At 41.1% G+C, this 21,841-nt stretch overlaps 1 long non-coding RNA gene across 1 annotated transcript; it reads left to right on the forward strand.

Moving 5' to 3' along the window:
- Window positions 1-229: 229 nt before the first annotated feature.
- Window positions 230-20,248, forward strand: LOC117507928. Its single transcript, XR_004559893.1, has 3 exons — window positions 230-261; window positions 15,642-15,644; window positions 20,031-20,248. It is a non-coding gene; the product is annotated as an uncharacterized LOC117507928 (long non-coding RNA).
- The last annotated feature ends 1,593 nt before the right edge of the window (window positions 20,249-21,841 follow it).

Genomic DNA, 21,841 nt, shown 5'->3' on the forward strand with positions numbered 1-21,841 from the left:
ATCGTTCAGACATTTTCCTCACAATAAAAATCCGACGAGGGGGGAGGACCACTGCTCACTCAAAGTGTCCTCACAGGCTAATGACGCAACCGACATGCGTGAAAAAACTTACGCATGCGCACGAAGGTTCAAGCTTGGCTGATGCAAGCACACATGATTCAAATCCATAAGGTTGTTGCAAAAAATAAAAAGGTCGGATACTTTTCTAACAGACCTCGTGTATATATATATATATATATATAGAGAGAGAGAGAGAGAGAGGTGTGTGTGTGTGTGTGTGTGTGGTGTGTGTGTGTGTGTGTGTGTGTGTGTGTGTGTGTGTGTGTGTGTGTGTGTGTGTGTGTGTGTGTGTGTGTGTGTGTGTGTGTGTGTGTGTGTTGTTGTTGTTGTTGTTTAATTTTATATTTTAACAATAAATGAATGGCCCTTAGTGATTTTCCAGTCAGGCTGGTCTCAAGCCCAATGCCTTAACCACTAGACCATCACCTCCCATTTGAAACTCTCCCTTTATTGTGCACAATTTTAAAACATTCACAATCACTAGTCAAACTCATATTTTAGAAATTACTCTGTCCTGATCACAACGTTAAAGGCAATCACAAATTTTGATGTAATTACAAGTTGAAATGGCTCAATAAAAAAAAAAAATCATCATGAGGTTTATGTCACAGAAATCCTACTTTACAATCACACTGCAGTCATTCTTAAATTATCTCCTGTTGCATTTCTAATAAATATTTGTATTTATTTACAGTGTCTGTTTTCCTGGTTGAAATGAAATATGAATAATCTACCAGACTTTAAAAAATGTGCAAATTTCCATGTTTTATTTGTCTAAAAATAAATGTCCAAGGTGGTTTTAATTTACAGATGAAGAGAGGTTTCTAAAGAACCTTTTATTTATTTATTTATTTAGATATTTTAATTGCAAGTGTTCTAAACGTTTTTTACAGTAATCAGAAATTTTGAGGTAAAAAAAAACATTTGCAAGGATTTTTCTTCAGAAAACTGCTCGAAAAATGAGCAGTCCTGTGACACGTTTCTGTTTTGTATCGATCAGTGGTTTCTGCACTGACCTGTTTTGTAGAGATCAGTGGTTTCTGCCACTAGTCTTCCATGTTTTGGCCCGATGCGTCGTTCCTATTGGACAGCGTGAAGCTACGTCACAGCTCAGAGTGGCGAAAGTTGGATTGGGTTGAACTTTGCTTGTCGACATCAGCCTGTCGACAAGCTGCAATGCGCGCTCCCGTCAGAACCATTGCGTCAAAAGCCGAGCTAAAGCGACGCTTCTGACGCCTCTAAAAAGCAACGCCTCTCATTGAAAATAATGCTTTTTAGACCGATTTTTGACGCCTCTGATGCTTCCAACGCATCTGGTATGAAAGGCCCATTACAACAGCGTGGCTTCATAGTAAAAGAGTGCAGGTACTAGACTGGCCTGCCTGCAGTCCAGACCTGTCACCCATTGAAAATGTGTGGCGCATTATAAAGCTCAAAATACAACAACGGAGACCCCGGACCATTAAACTAATGGAGTCGTACATCAAGCAAGAATGGGAAAGAATTCCACCTACAAAGCTTCAACAATTAGTGTCCTCAGTTCCCAAACACTTACTGAGTGTTGTTAGAAGGAAAGGTGATGTAACACAGTGGTAAACATACCACTGTCTCAGCCTTTTTGAAACGTGTTGCAGGCATCCATTTCAAAATGAGCAAATATTTGCATAAAAACAACAAAGTTTATCAGTTGAACATTAAATATCTTGTCTTTGTGCTGTATTCAATTGAATATAGGTTGAAGAGGATTTTCAAATAATTGGGTTCTGGTTTTATTCACATTTTACACAACGTCCCAACTTCATTGGAATTGGGGTTGTATAAGAATGCTTAGAATTTCTAAGTGGCTAATGCAATATTATTTGTTTAACCAGCTACAAGTGTTTCATTTCAGCTCCATTGTTGTGTTGCACAAAGGCAGACACTGTTCCTACAAGTATGGACACTGTCATATGTAAAGATCCTGTTTCTCAGTGGCCAGCACTTAAATTGTGACATAGGGTGTCTATACTTCAGGCTGGCGTTCACTCTAATTTTGACTGTAAAATCGGTCATAAATCCGTGTTCTTGTTTTCTACAGTGGCTGCTCTGTATTTCTGAACAAAGTGTACTCTACATTGTGGTGACAGGATTTTACAGTCAGAGCCAGTTCATTGAACTGTTACAGTTGAACACGACCTATAAGTTCTCTGTCTGTCTATCTCTCACGCTCACACACACACACACACACACACACACACACACACACACACACACACCCTAAGGGACTTTGTGTGACCTTACAGTGATTCAACAGCTCTTAACCCTGTACTTTAACCTCTCCTAAACCAAACCTTTAGCCTAACAAGCGCCAACTACAAACCTCATGTGTACCCACGAGTGATTGTGTTTCTGCCCCCAAAACATGAATAATTAAATATGCACACACATGCATACACACACAATTACTAGACTGCATGTACACCCATATATGCTGACTTGCTGGTATGTAGAGGAACTGGAGAAACCCTTCCATTTGCAGGCTAAAAAAAACATTCCCCCTCCTCTGTGGCCGAGTGGGGAGGAGTCCTAGTTCTGACTTTCAGCAGACGATGTCTACACCCAGTTTTTCCTGGAAAGTAGAGAACTGGAGAACATATTTGTCATTTTTTGCACATAAACAGCTTTGTTGCAAAAAAATGTCAGCAAGAAGAAACCCATTGCTGAGTCTCATTCATTTGAACTTTGGAAGTAGAAAGATGTATATATAATGTTCCAGGTGCCAGACCATAACCCCCGAGTCAGCTCTTTATCCATCGCTGACTCTATAACCTTGTGCATTTTCCAAAGCATGGGCTGCATTGCAAAAATGGAAAAGAGCTTAGTAGTAAATCCTGCAGACTTAAATATGCACATCTTGAGAAGAAGGTTGTGGACTGAATATGTTACAAGCGTGCGTATGTATGTGTACAAGCATGCACGCAAACTCATGATGTTGTGGCTGTCTGTTTTGGAGGCTCCACGTGACATCCTGTGTAACACGTGTTGCAGAAGGAGGGGGTTTGTTTTTGTGACTCTGACTCTCTGGCTCACTCAGCCTGTTTAGGTCATATGGAAATGATTAATATATTGTGAGCTGCAGAGAGAACGCAGATCTGCAAAACATGCTGTGGCTCTCTGCAACTCAAATACTTGCTGTTCAGATCATGTCTGACAAATTTATTCCATTTTAATTGCCACATAGTTGCACAATAATCCTTGTAACTTGATTGCAGACTATTTATGTTTGTGAAAAGTAAGCTGCACTTCAGATTTCTATTCATCCATTGTTGTCTATTAATTCAAGGTTTTCAAAAGAGCTCAAGGAATTATTATGTAATTATTATATATTGCTATTGCTCCCAGTGTGTAGTGAGCGCCATGTATAGCAGCACCCTGACATCGGGGTGAATGTGAGGCATAATTGTAAAGCGCTTTGAGTATCTGATGCAGATGGAAAAGTGCTATATAAATGCAGTCCATTTAAGGAAAATGCCGGAGATTAAAAATGACACACACTGTAGGCCACAAGGATAGAAACATTGCTTTCTAGTCTTTACCCACCAGGATTTTTGGCCTTTCATGCACTCTTCATAGTGAGCTCAACGCAGATTTGGTGAAAACTCATAGCAATCATAAAACAGATTAATAACTAATATTTATTTCTGTGTTCATTTAGGACTGCTGATTGTGCTGAGTTGAATAGGATAAGAAAAGTGTGTCCTTAGTTTAGAAACAGTTCAGTGGTGCTGAACATTCATTCTGACATGGATCTGCATATTGGTAAGGAGCAGAAATGTACATTTATTCCTTTTTAGTGCATGTGCGTAGTTCTGACTATTGCTCCTCTTCCGCGCGCGCGCGCGCGTGTGTGTGTGTGTGTGTGTGTGTGTGTGTATTTGAGAATGTCAGAAAACCATAGAAACCCTGTGGTGTGTTCAAAAAAAGCTAACATTTTGACACTGTTTTGGACAGCAGGTAGTAAGATGTTAAATTTGAACTCAAACAAGCGGAAAAACGTTTTATTGCACCCCTTTACAGAAACACGAAAACAATTTCTACCTAGTGCAACAAAACATATCAATGTCGTAACTCTTTTTATGTCATGTAAAGGATTCTTTTATGAAAAAAAAACTTTATTCCCATCAACAGTTAAAGCTTCACTGTGTAGGTTTTAGGTGTTTATTTGCAGAAATATAATGTCAAATTGATAACCATCTGTTAATTAGTGTATACCTATAGGCAATCAATCAATTCAATCAATTTTGTTTATATAGCGCCAAATCACAACAAACAGTTGCCCCAAGGCGCTTTATATTGTAAGGCAAGGCCATACAATAATTACGTAAAAACCCCAACGATCAAAACGACCCCCTGTGAGCAAGCACTTGGCGACAGTGGGAAGGAAAAACTCCCTTTTAACAGGAAGAAACCTCCAGCAGAACCAGGCTCAGGGAGGGGCAGTCTTCTGCTGGGACTGGTTGGGGCTGAGTGAGAGAACCAGGAAAAAGACATGCTGTGGAGGGGAGCAGAGATCAATCACTAATGATTAAATGCAGAGTGGTGCATACAGAGCAAAAAGAGAAAGAAACACTCAGTGCATCATGGGAACCCCCCAGCAGTCTAAGTCTATAGCAGCATAACTAAGGGATGGTTCAGGGTCACCTGATCCAGCCCTAACTATAAGCTTTAGCAAAAAGGAAAGTTTTAAGCCTAATCTTAAAGTAGAGAGGGTGTCTGGTCTCCCTGATCCGAATTGGGAGCTGGTTCCACAGGAGAGGAGCCTGAAAGCTGAAGCTCTGCCTCCCATTCTACTCTTACAAACCCTAGGAACTACAAGTAAGCCTGCAGTCTGAGAGCGAAGCGCTTTATTGGGGTGATATGGTACTATGAGGTCCTAAGATAAGATGGGACCTGATTATTCAAAACCTTATAAGTAAGAAGAAGAATTTTAAATTCTATTCTAGAATTAACAGGAAGCCAATGAAGAGAGGCCAGTATGGGTGAGATATGCTCTCTCCTTCTAGTCCCTGTTAGTACTCTAGCTGCAGCATTTTGAATTAACTGAAGGCTTTTCAGGGAACTTTTAGGACAACCTGATAATAATGAATTACAATAGTCCAGCCTAGAGGAAATAAATGCATGAATTAGTTATTCAGCATCACTCTGAGACAAGACCTTTCTAATTTTAGAGATATTGCGTAAATGCAAAAAAGCAGTCCTACATATTTGTTTAATATGCACTTTGAATGACATATCCTGATCAAAAATGACTCCAAGATTTCTCACAGTATTACTAGAGGTCAGGGTAATGCCATCCAGAGTAAGGATCTGGTTAGACACCATGTTTCTAAGATTTGTGGGGCCAAGTACAATAACGTCAGTTTTATCTGAGTTTAAAAGCAGGAAATTAGAGGTCATCCATGTCTTTATGTCTGTAAGACAATCCTGCAGTTTAGCTAATTGGTGTGTGTCCTCTGGCTTCATGGATAGATAAAGCTGGGTATCATCTGCGTAACAATGAAAATTTAAGCAATGCCGTCTAATAATACTGCCTAAGGGAAGCATGTATAAAGTGAATAAAATTGGTCCTAGCACAGAACCTTGTGGAACTCCATAATTAACCTTAGTCTGTGAAGAAGATTCCCCATTTAAATGAACAAATTGTAATCTATTAGATAAATATGATTCAAACCACCGCAGCGCAGTGCCTTTAATACCTATGGCATGCTCTAATCTCTGTAATAAAATTTATGGTCAACAGTATCAAAAGCAGAACTGAGGTCTAACAGAACAAGCACAGAGATGAGTCCACTGTCTGAGGCCATAAGAAGATCATTTTAACCTTCACTAATGCTGTTTCTGTACTGTGATGAATTCTAAAACCTGACTGAAACTCTTCAAATAGACCATTCCTCTGCAGATGATCAGTTAGCTGTTTTACAACTACCCTTTCAAGAATTTTTGAGAGAAAAGGAAGGTTGGAGATAGCTATAATTAGCTAAGATAGCTGGGTCAAGTGATGGCTTTTTAAGTAATGGTTAATACTGCCACCTTAAAAGCCTGTGGTACATAGCCAACTAATAAAGATAGATTGATCATATTTAAGATCGAAGCATTAAATAATGGTAGGGCTTCCTTGAGCAGCCTGGTAGGAATGGGGTCTAATAGACATGTTGATGGTTTGGATGAAGTAACTAATGAAAATAACTCAGACAGAACAATCTGAGAGAAAGAGTCTAACCAAATACCGGCATCACTGAAAGCAGCCAAAGATAACGATACATCTTTGGGATGGTTATGAGTAATTTTTTCTCTAATACTTAAAATTTTATTAGCAAAGAAAGTCATGAAGTCATTACTAGTTAAAGTTAAAGGAATACTCGGCTCAATAGAGCTCTGACTCTTTGTCAGCCTGGCTACAGTGCTGAAAAGAAACCTGGGGTTGTTCTTATTTTCTTCAATTAGTGATGAGTAGTAAGATGTCCTAGCTTTACCGAGGGCTTTTTTATAGAGCAACAGACTCTTTTTCCAGGCTAAGTGAAGATCTTCTAAATTAGTGAGACGCCATTTCCTCTCCAACTTACGGGTTATCTGCTTTAAGCTGCGAGTTTGTGAGAATAAATCAATATGTTGATCAATTATTATATCATTTACTAACAGGGACTTAGAAGAGAGAGACCTAATGTTTAATAGACCACATTTAACTGTTTTAGTCTGTGGTGGAGTTGAAGGTGCTATATTATTTTTTCTTTGTGAATTTTTATGCTTAAATAGATTTTTGCTGGTTATTGGTGGTCTGGGAGCAGGCACCGTCTCTACAGGGATGGGGTAATGAGGGGATGGCAGGGGGAGAGAAGCTGCAGAGAGGTGTGTAAGACTACAACTCTGCTTCCTGGTCCCAACCCTGGATAGTCACGGTTTGGAGGATTTAAGAAAATTGGCCAGATTTCTAGAAATGAGAGCTGCTCCATCCAAAGTGGGATGGATGCCGTCTCTCCTAACAAGACCAGGTTTACCCAGAAGCTTTGCCAATTATCTATGAAGCCCACCTCATTTTTTGGACACCACTCAGACAGCCAGCAATTCAAGGAGAACATGCGGCTAAACATGTCACTCCCGGTCCGATTGGGGAGGGGCCCAGAGAAAACTACAGAGTCCGACATTGTTTTTGCAAAGTTACACACCGATTCAATGTTAATTTTAGTGGCCTCCGATTGGCGTAACCGCGTGTCATTATTGCCGACGTGAATTACAATCTTGCCAAATTTACGTTTAGCCTTAGCCAGCAGTTTCAAATTTCCTTCAATGTCGCCTGCTCTGGCCCTCGGAAGGCAATTGACTATGGTTGCTGGTGTCGCTAACTTCACATTTCTCAAAACAGAGTCGCCAATAACCAGAGTTTGATCCTCGGCGGGTGTGTCACCGAGTGGGGAAAAATGGTTAGAAATGTGAACGGGTTGGCGGAGTACACGGGGCTTCTGTTTAGGGCTACGCTTCCTCCTCACAGTCACCCAGTCGGCCTGCTTTCCCGGCTGCTCGGGATCTGCCAGAGGGAAACTAACAGCGGCTAAGCTACCTTGGTCCGCACCAACAGGGGCCTGGCTAGCTGTAGAATTTTCCACGGTGTGGAGCCGAGTCTCCAATTCGCCCAGCCTGGCCTCCAAAGCTACAAATAAGCTACACTTATTACAAGTACCATTACTGCTAAAGGAGGCCGAGGAATAACTAAACATTTCACACCCAGAGCAGAAAAGTGCGGGAGAGACAGGAGAAGCCGCCATGCTAAACCGGCTAAGAGCTAGTAGCTGCGCTAAGCTAGCGGATTCCTAAAAACACACAAAGTGAATAATGTGTAAATAATTTAGAGGTGATTCAGCAGAGGGAGTGCTTTAGTTAAGGCATGTGAAGATTACACTGTGAAACAAATCGTTATCTAGTTAACTAGATCATTCTAACTGCGCAGATTAAACAGCTAACAGATACAGCAAAACACCGCTGTGCTCCGGAACAGGAAGTGATACAATACCGCAGTGAGAGCCAACCACCAGTAGAGGCAAGCAAGAGCAGTGAATGAATGAACAATGAACTGATGTGTTTTTATAACCTTACAATGATCCCTTCATAGCTACATGGGAGCGAGCCTTCTTGTGTTGGCTGCCATGTTCATACAGTAGCCCACAAAGAACATACTTTGCCTTTCACATTTTGCAGCATGGGCAGAAGACTGAAGGAGAAAGAATAGGAGTCCGTTGCAAATAAGCAGTAAGCGTCGATGGGCTCACATGAAGGCCACCCAGAACAAGTAGTTTGGAGTTGTTTGGCTAGCCGCTTGAGGCTGGCTCCCAAAGCAAGCCGGTGTCACCAACCGAACGGGCCCCCTAGAAATTGGTCCGCCCTGCCTTCAATGCGTGCCCCCCCACCGTTCCCCCAACACGTGGCGTGCTGGGGAGGGCACACTTGCATAAAATGCTGATATATATGCTGCATAGACATGATCATATGGGGGCCGGACAGGCAGGTCAGAGCGCACACAGCACAGGGAGGCACCTGTCAGCTGCTGACCACAGACTCACTGAAAGCTCACATAACAAACACAGTGACACATGGGTGTGTGAGCTGAACTGACAGAGGGTGTGGCCGCCGACAGGAGTGGCTGTGGAGATCTGTTGTTCTGGACGTCCCAGCTGGAGACAAACATGGACTAACAACTGTCCACTGTGATGCACGTGTGTCTGCTTGCTGTCCTCACGTGGAAATACATAAAAACATATATCACTATTGCGATGGGCTGGAGAAATGGACCGTCAGTTTATGTGGACACGCAGCAGGTGATCTGAATGTCACGTCTGTCTGTGAGCGGCGTGCTGCAGGACCATATGACAAGCCAACAGGGTCATTCCATATGAAATCATCCAAAATAAGGGGAAGTCCCAGTTTTATAGTTTTAGAATTGCCTGGTTTTGATATATTTTGTAGCTCATGTTAAGAGAAGAAGAATGGTCTTGGTGGCGGCTCAATGTCTTGTTTCATTTAGATTCTGTGGGGGGTTTGAAAAAGGGGGCGTGGCCGTGTTAACCCCCTGTGTTCCGTTTGTGACCATGTTTACTTGGCCATAAATCAAAAACTAGAAAAGATATTAATTTGATATTTTCAGAATTTGTTTATTCTGTCTTAAAGTTTATGTAAAATGTACAGTTGAAAAAAATTAACTCCCTGGGGGCCATGCAATTAATTACCAAAAAATGGAATTTGGAAATACACCGTAACAACCGTTTGGTTAGTTATCAGTGTTTTTTTCTTTCTTTTTAAAAAATTAATTTATCTGCTTGTTGATTTTAGCCATTTCACGCTCTTGTTACAAGACAGTGATTGTAGCGCAGTGGTAAAGTTTCCATCTGGTAATCAGAGCTTGCAGGCTTGAATCCCATGCATGGCATTTATTTTTTTATTTAACGAGGGTTATTTAACTGCAGGGTTCTGTATTGCTTCCCCTTTTATTTATTATTTATATCAACCCAGTGATATTCACTAATTATACATGGTCTAGTGGTTAAGGTGTTGGGCTTGAGTCCAGAAGATCATGGGTTCAAATCCCCGCCTGACTGGAAAATCACTAAGGGCCCTTGGGCAAGGCCTTTAATCCCTATTGCTCCCAGTGTGTAGTGAGCGCCTTGTATGGCAGCACCCTGACATCGGGGTGAATGTGAGGCATAATTGTAAAGCGCTTTGAGTGTCTGATGCAGATGGAAAGCGCTATATAAATGCAGTCCATTTACCATTTATACAGCTGATTATTTTATTTTTCTCTACATCAGCAATCTGTGATGGAAAAAATATCGTCAGTCCTCTCATTAATATTAGTAATTGATGTATTTATTTGTTTTGTTGAGCGTGCTATAAATAGTTGCAGCCGTACATTGCATGTAAGTTATTTACCTCCATTACTTTCCCCACTCAGGAGACCTTCTGAATTTTCACATTTGGTGAAATTGCACTTCTTCTGCACTTTGTTTAATTAGTGTGTTGTTCTCAGTGAACTGTGTGAGGAAACAGGTCTGTCTTAACAGGGCCAGACATAGAGAGGTTTTATATGCAAATTTTTATTACAAACACTGTCTATAGCCATTCATGACTAAAGATGAGAGTAGAAAGCAGGCTTATGCATGTGCGTAGTGTCATAATGAGAACCATGTGTATGTATGGCTTTATAAGTATAGTGAAAACAACATAAATGCACATTCGTGCCTTTGTGTACACAGTTTTAATAGTGATTCTGCACAGTTTTGTGTGTGATGCCCCTGGTAACCTGTATTAGCTGGCTGAAAAAGTAAATGACCTTTTTCTGCAAGGAATCCCACTTTGAGTTATACAGTACATTGGGGCTTCAGAGTCTTGCAAGGTGTGTGGTGTTAATTTGGCAGGTTGTATATGAGTAGAGTGTGTAACTGATCACTGGTTTGAAGTGACAAGTGCTGTATACTGTAACGTGAGCTGGACTTGTGTGTTGGAGATGTGTTCTGTGCATCTTTAGCTGCAAGATAAAATAAAGTAAGCTGTTGTTTGATGTCAAGCCAACTCAAGTCCATCCAAAATGCAAACTATTTGTTGAATATTCTACATTAGTACTGTAAAACTTGCTTGGGAATATGAATTTCACTTCAGAAAATCTGTCTAGTTTTAACAGCCTACAACTCGATAAAGCCTCAAATATCAGTTGCCATACTGCTCACATCAACAGTGTCCTCTGGAGGCTGTGGTGATGTGCTAGCTTTGATATAGTTGGTATAGAAATGGAACCACAATGGTCAGACAGTCAATATTTTCAACACAAACATGAGAGTGATAGCCTGAATACACAAGACATTAAACAAAGTGACTATTCTTGTATTTGGTTTTTCACACGCTCACTAAACCATGATTACATTGACTTAGCATAGCTCTGTGTTAAAGTGTGAAGTGTACAATTACCCTGAGGTAATTAAACCAGTCTGTGAGAGTCCAATCAGTTGTTTGCTTCTTTCTAAATGGGTCAGCCAGAGAACAGGCTGGTTGTTTAATGACAGGATGAAAGCATCTGGCTGACATCACAGTATTATGTTATTATGTTCAACAATCAAAAAATGCTGAAAGGCCTTTTCAGTTTTTATGATTTGGGTTTTGTAACATTATTCACGCATGATACAGAATAATTAATTTTTGTTTACCTGTTTTGATTAGGTGTTTTATAAACTCTAATGTGATGGCCAAATTTGCTTCTCACTTGAGAAAATTTGAACATGATCACATTCACAAGTTTTTAACATTGTGGTTAGTCGGGTTTGAGCATACAGTTTAAACTGTATGCTCAAACCCGACTAACCACATGAGGAACATAACAATACCCCTGCATGCACCACCACACATGTAAAAAGCAGTGCATGTAGGGGTATCGTTATGTTCCTCTGTCTGGGTTTGAACAAAATAATTCACAGTTTTAACCCAATTAGGACCAAATTTGGTGACATTACTGAGGGTCAGTCAAGCACAAAGTTTATTGTGATTTGATTAAAGTCTATTAAAAGTCAAGGTCACAGGCAAAGGTCAAGATTTTGGTCTCATACTTATTTATAAAGGTGCTGCTCTGTGCAGTATGCACTGTGTAAAGGCATTTGCACGAATTTGATCCCCGCACTGCCGCACAATTCGTTGTGCCAATGCATCCAGCTTTGTCCAGCTCAACGACGCGCTTTGTCCCGCTTCACACCACACTATATAAAAAAATCATTTCATAGCCGATGATGCATTTGCTCTCAGAACTTGGCTGATGAAAGCATTCTCTCATCACTCCCAGAATTACAGAGAAATTATCTACAGCTGCAGGTTGTCTCATATGTGTTGTGCGGTGGAGAATGCATTTGGAATCTTGTTTCAAAGGTAATTATTTATTTTTATATATATGTATATATATATATATATATATATATATATATAACTTGCATTTTCATTCCTTCTTATGAGTTAGATAATGTATCTGTAAAATTATGTTTATTATTATAGATGTAACATCTCGTCATAATCGCTCAGATTTCCTGCACGTTTGCGCAATGTTCACAACTAGTTCATGAAAATAATGCATGTCAGAAGTTTTGAACATTTCAAAATTTTCTTTGCGCTCTGGCATGCAGTCACGCAGAGTTTACAACAGTTTACATTGAGTTTACTCATTGGCACGCCAGATGCGTGCCAGTGCAGGGATCAACTTCGAGCAAGTGTCAAGGTGCCTTAAGTCTGATCCTGCTAAACCTCAGAAGCTAAACAGGGTGGGCCCGCTTAGTACCTGGGTAGAAGACCAGGGGCTGTGTGTGTCTCTCCAGGCAAAGCTGGAGTTGTGTCAACGGTATTTGACATCAAACTTGTGTCAAATCCCAATGCAGATCTGTGCTGGATCCCCTGTGGCAACCCTGAATGAATGGGAGCAGCCAAAAGGCAAACCATGACTTATTTATAAGGGTATTTAGAATGATTATTTCAAGGAATAAATGTGCATCTTCTTACAATTAAACACATATAAAATCATATATCATTGTTCCATTGTTCATGTGATCTTTGACCTTGGGTGCCCTTGAAATATTAAATTCTTTTAGAATGCCTATTTTGAGGAACTGGTTACAGATAAACCAAAGGTTACTATGAAACTCAAATCAGGGCTCAACAGTAAGGGCCCCTTCACACATAGTACGAATGTGGTCAAACTGCACATGAATTATGCATGAAGCAGGAATCATATGCAATACGTGTAAAATCGTAGCTGCCTCCAACGGCTTATACACCTGTTGCAACAGCTATTTGTGCACACCAGCGGCTGAAAGACAGTGTGCTGTTTGCTGTTTCAGAGCACAGTGACGATGCAAAAATAATAGGCATTGTCCCCTGGGTGAAAACTTTATATATATAATCATTCTCTTTTTCTTCAGATATGCACTGCATGTGTTTCTCTTGGATGGCACATGATGGAAACTTTCTACTTTTGCATTTTCCACATAAGTAAGCATGTTTATCCTTATGTGGGTTTTCTTCTTGCTCACAGACTGTGACTGTCCATGGCATTGGTGTAGGCAGGGCCGAGGGTGGGAAGCCCCCAATTCTTCTTCTTCTTATTATTATTATTATTTTTATTATTATTATTATTATTATTATTATTATTATTACTACTAATAATAATAATAATGAATATATTTTTAACACTTAAAACATTCAATCAGTATTACACTGTGTCCTAGTTTTACTCCTTTAATTGTGGACTAATACTGCAATTTTCATGAAGGGGGCATTTACTGACTCATTTGCATGCATGTTGTACACAGTACAGCCTTATGGTACGTACGGACATGCATATAGCAGAAGCAGTGCAGCCTCAAAACACATGTTTTTCTGCATGCAGTAGCTGGTACACAATTACATAAAATGGCTCTGTGCAAATGTTGATAGGAAATGCATGCGGGAGTGGTGTAGGAACAAGGACAAGCTAGCAACCCTGGCCAAAACAGCAAAGCGGCTACCTGGTAGGGAGAGGAAGTGCATTATCAGGCCATTGAAAATGGGGGGGGGGGGGGGGGGGGGGTTAATAGGGAGGGCACCTTTAATGGAGTAAATACAGTAGTAATATGTTGTCCCAATCATAGACACAAACTATAGGGCATTATTTCCCATTACTTACTGTTAATGGAATTCAAGAAGAGAGAGGTTGAGTGAATGTTGAGCTCCTTGATTCATGATGTATGCCTAATGACTGATATCAGCTCTCAGAAAATGTAATCACTGCTTTCACCATTTTTGATTTTGTATTTACAAAAGTGAATTCATGAATTGCCTTGCAGGCCTGATCCAACAGTTTTGCGGGCCTTATACAATCTACAGGCTGAAAGCGCCGCACCCCTGATTTATAGGAATCAGCCAGGCCAATAGGTTTTCTTCCTGTGGCCATAAAGAGTTTGTGCACAGGTATATACTGCATTTCAGTGAACCATGTTCAACTTCAAGAATGCACTCTAGGAATGTGTTAACAGGCTTCAAAAATGGTTTGAACACGTAACGTTAGAGGTTTACTCCATAGTAAAGCCTTTTTAAAAAGTACAAAAAGTTACCACCAATGAAGTTAGTTGGGCACTTTCATTGGTGTTTTTTTAATTTCATCTATATTTCAAAATTCTGCCCTTTGCTTGTAAATGTGTTGGCCTTGAACTTTCAAATTACTTCTAGCACCTATGACTCACACAATTACTCTGTTTATATTAATCCATTGACCTCACAGTTACCAGGATGTGTATAGAGCCTGTTTATATTTTTATCCTTTCCCTTCTGTCTTGGATAAGCTCTTCTTGTATAAACACTTTGGAATAAGTTCACTTTCTTTGGAGTAAGTTAGTTAATGACGTGGAAGTGTTACTGGTATACTCGTATACTCACTGTTGGCTGTAAGACTGTTTGCAGCCATGCCTTATAGCTCTATATCCACAATGTTCATATTATGTGTGTGTCTATATATATATATATACATATATATTGCTAAAATATCAAACTTGTCCTTCAGTTGAAGAAAATAGCATTTTGATTGAGTGGATGGATTTCACCGATTTCTTTCTTTCATTCTTTCTTTGCTCTCTATCCAAGATCCTACCTGTAGAATTTGGAGTTGTTCAGGGGTCTGCTTAGTGGATGAAGATATAGCATGTAGGTGGCAAGGAGCCATCAGGACCAGGAGGCTCCTCAGCTGCTCTCAAGAAAGAAGCAAAAGAACTGTGAGGTTCACAGTTTCCTGACTAAACTAACAGAATAGGAGACTTCACATGGGAGACCCAAAGAAATGCCACATCATGACTGAATATGATCATTATGAACTGAGACATTTGAAGTCTACATGGAACTCTTTGAATTCCAGAACTGACTTTTGGGACATGAGGGCATCTAGTCTGTGAATTGTAGTTGCATCAGTGTTGGGGTGAAAACTGAGGAATTGGCTTTTATTGATGACTGAACACACTGTTAAATGATTAACTGGGTTATAGGGATCAAATTGGGCCACTGTCTGATCAAATGAGCCTGTTTTCCATGATAACCAAAGGATGAGATAGAGGGAGTGATATGTGGAGTAATGTGGTGGAGTTCAGAAAAAAAACAAAAAAAAAACAAGGTTGTCTTTGACCTAGTATTGGACATCAGTGCCTGAAGCATTTATTACAATAAACATGGGTACAGTTAACAGAGCAGGATGTGGTCTAAATGAAGAACTGCATGGGCCCATCCCTGTCTGTGTTGTGCTCTCATATTCACCCTTTTTTTTTCTCACATGTCTGGCAATGTGGGGCAGGTCCAACATATTCACTGGAAAACAAGACATCCGTCTGCAGGGCTGTGGTTTTCCCCTCTCAGGATTTCCAAGACACTTTTCCTCTTAGTTCTGGCTAAGTGTCCTAGTCCTTTGTCCCATTTTATGATATTTACCTTTTGTATTTTTCTCCAAGGGTCAGGAAATGCGAAGTGTTGTGTTTTCCCCAATGTTAAATTTACCCCTTCACTGATTTTAGATAGTCTTCAAAATGCGTGAGAAGTTAAATGCTGTCATTAATCACACTACCCTGTCTGTGACATAGGCCATCGACAATGGCTCCCCAAGCATTTCTATCCTGTGCCACGTTTTCAATCTGTCCCCAGATGTATCCCAACCTCTTGGTGAATGTCTGCTGATCTTGGTGCCTCTTTTTCTCTTGACCTGTAGATTCCAAGTGAGTGCTTGTCTGGTGGTGTATGATGCTGGCTTGCATAGCATGTGGCAAAGACACCTTGATCTTCATTTACAAATTTCCAGTTCTGCTGAGGTCTGGTTGGTCCAGTGCCAAAGATCCTGGTTGATGATGGTGTAAGGCCAAAGTAACACACAGATGTTAATAAAAGTCTGGATTTTCTTGACAGTTGTAGACCCATACAGCAAAAATTCAAATACTGACATATAAAATACAGTTTTACTTCTACAATATCATGCTAGAAATGGGCCTGTAGCTGAGGAATAAAATTAAATGTGTTTATTAAAGCAGCTCTTCTGTCACTCTGTGTACAGGTGTCACAGATCATTCTGGCTGCAGAAATGTCTGGAGCAGAGACAAGGTAAAATAAGCATTTTATTATTACTGGATTAAACAAATGTATAGGACCTATGCCTCATGGTAAGTAAATACTAATCTTCTATAAAATGTCATTGTGACAGAAGAAAGGGCTCTGCCCATCTGGCAAAAGATTACAGATTGTACGAGGTCTGTTAGAAAAGAATCCGACCTTTTTAGTTTTTGCAAAAACTATATGTATTTGAATCGTGTGTGCTTGCATCAGCCAAGCTTGAACCTTCGTGCGCATGCGTGAGTTTTTTCACACCTGTCGGTTGCGTCGTTCGCCTGTGAGCACGCCTTGTGGGAAGAGTGGTCCAGCCTCCTCGGCGGATTTTCATTGTCAGGAAATTGGCTGAGCAACTGCGGCTTTACTGCATCAAACTTTTCTCAGAAACTGTGAGAGACAGCCAAGTGGAAACCATTTGGAAAATTCAGATGGCTTTCGGTGAAGATCTTAAGGGGATCACACAGATTAAGGAGCATTACAACCGGCCCACAGCAGCGGAGGGCGCGCCGCGCTCCAAGCGGCCATTGACAGGCTGAAACGATCAGATCATTTCCAAACTGAACGCTGTGTTGATCCGGGATGTCGTCTGACTACTACAGAAATGGCAGAAGAGGTGGACATACCACTTTTCCGGCACATTCCACTGTTACAGGAGTTTTTGTTATGGAAAGAGGAGCGGAGGAATTCGCCACGGAGCCGCTAATGGCGCGGGACAAAAGCACCTCCATGTTGGTCTCACAGGACATGTTGTAACATGCCCAGCTCTTGCACCATTCGGAAGATTCAGACGGCTTTCGGTGGCTTTTCAGTCGTGTGACTATCCGAGAAATTGTGGACGAGCTGGACATGCCACAACATGTCCTGTGAGGCTTCATCACGGTGTTGCTATTTGTTCTGTGCCATGCGGCTCCGTCCCGATGCGCAAATTCCTCCGCACGTCTTTCCATGACAAAAACTCCTGTAACAGTGGAATGTGCCAAAAAAGTGGTATGTCCACCTCTTCTGCCATTTCTGTAGTAGTCAGACGACGTCCCGGATCAACACAGCGTTCAGTTTGGAAATGATCTGGTCGTTTCAGCCTGTCAATCGCCGCTCGGAGCGTGGCGTGCTCTCAGCCGCTGTGGGCCGTCTTTAATCCGGTTGTAATGCTCCTTAATCTGTGTGATCCCCATAAGATCTTCACCAAAAGCCATCTGACTTTTCCAAATGGTTTCCACCTGGCTGTCTCTCACAGTTTCTGAAAAAATTTTGATGCAGTAAAGCGGCAGTCGCTCAGCCAATTTCCTGACAATGGAAATCCGCCGAGGAGGCTGGACCACTCCTCCCATAAGGCGTGCTCACAGGCGAATGACGCACCGACAGGCGTGAAAAAACTCACGCATGCGCACGAAGGTTCAAGCTTGGCTGATGCGAGCACACGATTCATATCCATATAGTTTTTGCAAAAAATAAAAAGGTCGGATTCTTTTCTAACAGACCTTGTATGTTTAACCTCTGCATTTTGTATGTACTTTCACTTCACTGTGGCTCCACTTGGGACATGAACACACAATCTCCAACTATAGTGCAGCAGATAACAGAATATTTACAGGGGAATCTTGCAAATGTTGATAGAAGCACCACATTTGGCACAAATACTCCTTAGATATTACTCTTTTGAGGAAAAAAAAAAAAACGATTGGCCACTTGTATTTTCAATAGGCAGCCACGTAGGGGTCAGTTGAAGAATTAGACCGGGGTCAAAGTTAAAAGATGCTCCAATCATATTGAAAAGTACAGCATGTTATTTGTCTGATCACAAAGATGCCAAAAAGGTGTAGTTTGGACTACCTGTGCCTGAATGTTACACATTTATGGGGTAAAAACGGCAATAATTGTGACAATGGTCAATTTCAGTTTGTACAGGGGGCAAAAGTTAAAGTTGCTCTAATTTTGGCCAAAAGTGATGCAAGTTATAGGTTAATAGGGTTTTTAAAGGGAATAGTTTGCACCATGTGTCATGCTTAGTTATCACGTTATGGGGTAACATATGTCACATGCCATAGAATCCAATGGACGTCGACATTGTTTGACCTTTACTTTGGAGACTAAACATTCAACACAGTCAAAACTATTCTATTTATTAATCCTATTAGCTCAACCAGTAATTTGCACCATTTGTTTGTTTGTTTATTTTTGCCAAATGATGTGGTATAGTTTTCAATATGATTAGAGCATCTGTTAATGTTTGATCCCTGTGTAATTCTTCAATTGACCCCTACCTGGCTGCCTTTTGAAAATTCAAGTGGCCAATCATTTTTTTTTTTTTTCTTCAAAAGAGTAATGTCTAAGGAGTATTTGTGCCAAATTTGGTGCTTCTATCAACATTTGCAGGATTGTTTCAATTAGCTGCTGCACAAGGTATGGGAGGCAGGTGCTCTGAGCAGAAGCATAACATCCAGGCTTTGGCTGTTAGGCAGTAGGGTTTTACTGACTTCTATTGCACAGCGACTCCTGCTGGCCTCCATCACATGTGCACATGTGGAATGTCCAGATCACGCATACAATAGCTGATATTCAATAAATCATGTCCTTTTTAGACTAATGGAAGACAAGAGTTTGAGAGCCATCTTGTGATGTTTGATGACTGTTTCATTTGGTAGATGAGTTGCAATGTACCAAAAAGCGTGTAAAATATTATTTTTATGACAGTTTCAATTTTTCCATGGTTTACATTAGTAATTGTTACAGTACTTAAAGCCTATTTAAAATGGGCTTTGCACCTCTGTAACTGACTTGTACCTGTTTTATGCCTGATCTCACTGCTGAGGCCAACTCTCCTTTAAAATCACATTCAGAAATCTTTTACGCTGTAACATGACCCACCCAGGTATTTCAACCATGAAGGATGAACAAGCATGATTAGTCTGGTATTGTTCTGTTGATCCTGGGATTAGTCGGCCTATAAAACTCAGTGTATACTATGTAAACATACATATCACAGCATACTTTCTCCACACGTAGTCTTACCCAAATTTCACACTGAAGCACCTGGGAGTCTATGGAACCATGGCAAAAGAAGCAGATATGCTCTGCAGAAGAGCAAAACACATAATACCCTCCCTGCCAGGATCTTTTCTTTGCAACATTTCTTCCTGTCCCAGTGCAGAATTGGAACATCAAAGATTTGTGCACGATTAGGACACAGTGCCCCAAGACTTCCCATAGAACCTTACCGTTGAGTTGCCTGGCACATGTCAGACTCATGAGCTCATCTACTACTCATAACAAATCTTATCAGGTTCCTCAAATACTGAAGGCTGCTGTGTCACACAACAAACTTCACAACTTTTTTGAGCATTGAGCAACAATGTGTGCAGACTGGAACCCAAAAACACAATACCAAGGACTTTATTTTATTGATTTTAGTAGTTCTTTAAGCTGACATCAGGCAGTGGACACAGCAGAAAAATGTGTTCAAATGTAAAACTAATTTCTACTCTTTTAATAAACAGACATTCATTAAAGCAAGGTACATAAATGGGTTTTTAACCCCAGGCTGGTTTTTAGAGAAGGCAGCAAATGAAGACATCCAGTAGCAATACAAATAAACAAGAACTGAAGGCTTGGTTATAGAGAACTTGTGTGTGTGTGTGTGTGTGTGTGTGTGTGTGTGTGTGTGTGTGTGTGTGTGTGTGTGTGTGTGTGTGTGTGTGTGTGTGTGTGTGTGTGTGTGTGTGTGTGTGTGTGTGTGTGTGTGTGTGTGTGTGTGTGTGTGTGTGTGTGTGTGTGTGTGTGTGTACTTAATCAACTCTTTAAACTTTGAGTAACTCACTGTTTGTACAATATAAATACCATGAATCTCTCAATGTGGTTCAGTCCACACAACCACAATCATGGGGAAGACTGCTGACTTCACAGTTGTTCAGAAGACAGTCATTGGCACCCTCCACAAGGAGGATAAGCAACTGGTCTTTGCTGACAGAGCTGGCTGTTTACAGAGTACTACAAGTAAGTCCCTTCAGTTTCTCCCTTTTTTCACTCAGGGTCAGTGCAAATCCAATATGGATCTGCATGTTCATTTAGCACAGGTTCTTATACTGGATGCCCTTCCTGACACAACTCCACATTACATGGAGAATGGGCACAGGCAGTCTTGAACCTTCCTAGTTCAAGACTGCTGAACTAGTGGCCCGTGCCCACTAGTTCAGCAGTCTTCCTTCTTCAAGAGCCGTCACACACAGGCATGCCCAGAAAATGGACAACTAAGGGTTTTATTTATTTATTTATTTATAATGGCAAGCCACTCCTGAACCCAAGACAGCAACAGAAGCATCTTGCCTGTGTTAAGGAGGAAAAGAATTGGACCACTGCTCAATGGTCTAAAGTCCTCTTTTCAGATGAAAGTAAATTTTGCATTTCATTTAGAAACAAGCTCAAACCAAGATTTCTGACATCCACCAATCCAGATCTGGATCACCTCCAAAATTCAGTGGAGTCTTCCTGTTGGGAAAGTGTAGGAACACGGACCCACAACAGGGGGCGCAAATGAACGGACAATGGAGGAAGTCAAATAACACTTTTACTGTTGTGAAATAAGCACAACCAACACAACCGATTACAATAATAGATAATAAAGCCGAATCACAAAGGTGTCCTGTGGGCAGGCTCGAAGATAGGAGACGTCTGTCCAAAGCAGAACCGGAACCACACGATTTCCTCCGCCACCGAACCCCGGGAATACTGGAGCCGCCAAGTCCCGAACTCCCAGGTGGCCACTGCCTCCGCTTGTCGGATCCGGTACTGCTGGCGAGGAACAGAAACAGTCAGATGTGGGTGCGCCTGCACCCAGCAACACGTATGGTGGAAAAACCACCTCCACCTCTCGTCAGGAAAAACACTGTAGTGCAGGAATGTGAGTACTTATCCAAAATACAGTCTCCTGCTGTTCTTTTCTCTTTCTGTGTAAAGGCAAAAAGTATTTTATGGTCAAAAGATAATCTGTTTGGCTGGATACGTTACCTCCTTGGTAGAGCGATATCTCGGCAGAGAAGTGGAGATGACGTCTTGCAGATATACCGCTGCGGATCAGATGATTGGTAACAGCTGTCGTAGGTGACAGCTGTCACCCCGGCTGCTCTTGTGAGATGGCAGTGCCCTCTGGTGCCTGGAGCCCGCACTCCAGGCAGGGTGCCCTCTGGTGGTGGTGGGCCAGCAGTATCTCGTCTTCAGCGGCCCACACAACACTTCCATGCCCTAATATCTATGGTGCAAATTTGGTGAGAATCTATGAAGCAGTTTTGACGTAATCCGTCAAAGCCTATATAAAGTGAAATCTTGGTCCAGAATCCGGATCCAGATCCACTCAAAAATTAAGTGGACTCTTCCATGCCCCAATATCTATCTGTGGTGAAAATTTCGTCAAAATCTATGCAGTAGTTTTGATGCCATTCTGCAAACAGGCAGACAAATAAATAAATAAATGCTCATGATTTTATTAAATCCTTGGGGATGTAATCAAGGTACCACAGTCTGGAGCAAGAGTGGAGAGATACAGAATCCAAATTGCTTGAAGTCCAGTGTGAAATTTCCAGTTGGTGATGATTTGGGATGCCATGCTGTCTGCTGTTGTTGGTCC

The sequence above is a fragment of the Thalassophryne amazonica genome, chromosome 3 (assembly GCF_902500255.1).
Source record: "Thalassophryne amazonica chromosome 3, fThaAma1.1, whole genome shotgun sequence".
Taxonomy (NCBI): Eukaryota; Metazoa; Chordata; class Actinopteri; order Batrachoidiformes; family Batrachoididae; genus Thalassophryne; species Thalassophryne amazonica.